The following is a 4,405-nucleotide window of genomic DNA, read 5'->3' on the forward strand; positions in this document are numbered from 1 at the left end:
TTAATTCCTTAAGTTCTTCAGCTTCAACATCCAAACTCCCCCTTGAATGTTGATTCGTTATCTGATTCAAACTCTGCTCATACTTAGCAATCTTCACAGGTTCAGGATCAAAGCCTAGCTCTCTATAACATTCAGAATCAGGAACCTGGCTAATCCTGCACATTCTCTACCTTAAAACATAAGATTTACAAATTTAACAATTTGACAAATTTTATTCTTTGCTTACCACGTGAAGAAACAAACCCCAAAATGATTTAACATTTAAAAATTCTGATGACCACATGTAGGAAAACATCATTTTCAAACAAACTTTTCCCAAACCTGTTCGTCATGTTCAGCACTCGGAATTTTGAACATCAGCTTTTCAATAATAGTTGTCGAAAATCTTTTTGTATTTTCAAAAATTTATGCTAAAACACACTGAAAATCTTTTTGGATTTTGTTTTTAATGAAATGTAATAAAGAAATATTTACACTTCTAGGATTATATTGTCTGTAAATATTTTTGTGAGATTGTGTAAGAGGATCATATCAGTTATTGAGACACATCACAAGCACCGTTAAGCTCTTAAACATTTTAAGATCTAAACAATTCACTTAGATTGTCAGTATACTGATCCACTTAAATTTTCATACAAAGTTCAACTGTTTCGAGATACGAAGTTAGTGTTTTAAGCACTTAAACTTATCCGCGTGTACCACCTCAGAATATACTCCCGTATCCAGGCTTCTCTATTCAGTCTTACAGGTGAGTGTACACTAATGATATTTGTAAACGGGTAATGCGAGACCATGAGAGCTCAGGTTAGAACTTCCGTTCAGACAAAGAGATGATGGCTCGTCTTTTGGTGTGTCCCGTTTGGGGATCTTTTCTTCAACTACACATGATTAGCATTTTGCAATGTTTCATCATTTTTTGTACTGAGGGTGAGCTTAAAGATTTAAGCAATGCAAAGTATTATACGAGGACTAGGCTATTGCTTCCGCAAAATCAGAAGTCCTGGTATAATACCCCAGATATCATCACGTACAAAGACCTAGTATGTCAGAAATAGAAAGCCCTTCAAACAAGATTTCAGGGGTTACCTATATATCCAAGAGATGTTCCCCACGAAATAAGCAAGTATATGTATTTAAGTTTATATCTCGAAAACAATCTACTAAATGTATAAAAACCTACTGGCATATCCTCATTCAGACCGTTTATCACTTTTGACTTTACAATTCTTTAGCGTGTTGTGATAGTGCACTGATGTACTATCATTTCCTCTTTTTACAACAAAACTCATTTTTGATTTTTATCATGTTTTTGGATTTTCCAAATTTTCTAATGTTTTTGGATTTTTCTGAAAATTCTTACTCCCCTAAAATTCAAAATCATTTAAAGAAAATTTTGAAAACAAACTGTACAATCAAATTGACAACTGATTTGAATTGCTTCAATTCTCCATCCACTTGGCATAAATAATCAAAACTCCCCCTTACAACAAACTATTTTCCCATTATGATTTCAAAACACTTAAGTTTGTTTTAATCAAAATGGTTTTTCCTGAAAATTAGTTTTGTTGAATTTACTACTTGTAAAGTTGGGGTTCAATTCATCACATTATTTTCTCAATCACTTTGAATGAAGGTTAAATCAAGTTCAACTTAATGACCCTGATAACCACTTGCAACTGAAAACCTCTTTTCACCACTTGTAGGTTCCCATATCAACCATACCTCTTTAAAAATATAAAAGTTTAAGAATAAGAATACCACTTGAAGGACAAAATTTCACAGATGTGAATTTTTCAAGAAAAAATGCCGATTCCTGCTCCATGATTACCAACTTGGGAGCTCCGGCAAGTCAGGATTTCAAGTAGAAAAAGTTGTCACCCAAGCCTGACCAGCATTGGGTGATTGTGATTCATCTCTATCCCACCATCTTTTGGATTTGTAAAAATCTTTCACTCCTTTAACCTTCCCATCAACCATCTTTCCAAAAATATGTTTAACATTTCCATTGAAAGCCTTTTCAGCATCAAATTCTTTCTTATCAGCAAAGAATTGATCTGAAATTTCAACCTTGCTAATTTTCAACTTCAGGTTTTCTTGTGACAATGGTGGAAAGTTTTCATTGTTCATTTATGGAACGGAATTCTCATCATTACTCTCAACAAATGACTCCCCTGACTTTGACGAGTCAGATTCATTGTCAGAATTACTTTCTGATTTAACAACCCATTTCTGTTTGTTCAAATCGACTTTTCTTTTGTAAAAACGTTTTGAAACATCACCAGTTTCGAAAGTCGAATTTCAAACACCTTAGATTTCTCGGTTGGTTGTTTATTTTCATCAACATGTTTTTCTTTCAATTTTGAGTTAAAAGAAACTCCCTGTTTTATGTTGTTGGACTGTTGGCAATTCCAATCAATGTGTCCAATCTTGTGACATTTGAAACATTTTCTTCTCTCAACTCTCTGTTCAGATCTCATCATCATATTCTTTTTCTTCTCAGCAAGAAATTCTTGATTTGACTGTCTCCAGAAAGATTTCTTCTCTTCTTCTACTGAACTTGTACCTGAAACAAATTTAGTTTTTGGTTTATAATTTTTCTCATTTTTATAATTTTCTGGAAAAATGAAACCTAATCCCTTCTTTTTGAAATTACTGTTATGGTTTGATTTCTTTTTAAAACCATAACCAGAATTGTAACCCATTTTCTTGTTTACTCTTTGTTGAATCCTTGAAGTGTACCTTTTAGATTTTCCAGAAAGAATTATATCTTTTATTTCAGAAATATTAATTTCTGTCAATTTGAAAACCTGTTTGATCTGTTCAGTTTTGACACTTCTTATTGGAAACTCTTCATCTGAAAATAATTTGTCAGAGTCATTCAAAGTATATGCCACTTTGATTGGTTCATCATTCAAATTATTTTTAGATAACAGAAATTCTTTGTTGTAAACTCGTTTGACTGGTGAACTCGGACTCTTTTCTGATGAACTTGAACTTTCGGATTTAGACTCCGACTTTGACTCTTCATCTATATCCAACACCTGATCGGCCACTTTCTTTAACAACTCAGACTCATGATCAGTGTCAGACGCTGTAAATGTGACATCAATGTTGTTTGGTAACTCATCAATGGTTTCAGACTTTAACTTGATGTTGATTGCCTTTTTTAATCGTTCTTCATTTGGCTTTCTGGGAGAATAACTTTCATAGATTGGAGGTGGACACTTGTTATACTTGACACTTTGTTTCTTACCAGTATCCTCTTTCGTCTTTTTATCTTGAAAAGCTTCAAGACCTGCAACAGTAGGATAAACTCGATCAATCAAATAATCACAAGTTGTATAACTCAACAACAATCTTTTGATTCTTTCACTTTCAATTTTTTCGGATTCCAAATCCTTCTTCAGCTTTGCACAATCTTCAATATACTCGTTGATGACCTTCTGCTTTGTCATTAAAGTCGACCTCATCATCGTCTGAGCAGCTCCCATTTCTAGATTCGTCTTTTTCAAACTATCAACCGTCTTGTTCAATACATCATACGACTCTTTTACATACTTCACATCAAACAACAATTTTTCTTTTAACTCTTCAAGTTCACTAATCTTTTTGTCTTTCTCTTCATAATGTTTGCAAGATTCTAAACATTTTAGACAAGGTTTCACTACTTCAACAATCTTCTCAACTTCGAGGATCTTCTCAACTTCGACGATTTTCTCTATTTCAACAATCTTTTCAACTATTTTCTCCACTTCAACAATTTTCTCTATCACCTTCTCAATTATCGGTTCTTCATCAAATTCTGTTGTTTCTTCACACTCTACATCTTTGATCTTCTCTGTTAAATTTTCTTCAACCTTTGCTTGTTCAGCTTCCAATTTCGCATTTTCTTCAGCTATTCTTTTTGCATCCAAATCTTCCCATTCTCTCTTTAGTCGAGCAACCCTTTTTTCTTTCAACATCTCGATCTTATCTGCAAAAAAACTAATTAAAACTGTAAGTATCCAGACCTTTTCTAGCTTTATTGATATACTCTTCTTCATCATCTGTGTCTGCATCAAATCCTAGCTCACTAAAAATTGGTATTCTTTTCGATTTAGATTTGACTGATTCCTCTTTCAAGATTTGAGCAACATAAGCTGATTTTTCTAGGAATTCTTTATCTGGACAATATTTATCCCAGCTAAATCCCTCTGCAACTTTTTCATCATCTTGATTGACAAGATAAGCTTTCTTCTTTCCATCTTCAATAGCACAGGAAGATGATGGTTGTTCAGCAATCTGATGAAAAATTGATTTTTGATAATGATCTTTCTTTTCTTGGCTTCCAGCTACTTCTTTGTTTGTGCACTCTCGTTTGAAATGTCCCTTTTCTCTACAACGAAAACATGTAACTTTTGATTTG

Source organism: Helianthus annuus, chromosome 3 (assembly GCF_002127325.2).
Source record: "Helianthus annuus cultivar XRQ/B chromosome 3, HanXRQr2.0-SUNRISE, whole genome shotgun sequence".
NCBI classification, from domain to species: domain Eukaryota; kingdom Viridiplantae; phylum Streptophyta; class Magnoliopsida; order Asterales; family Asteraceae; genus Helianthus; species Helianthus annuus.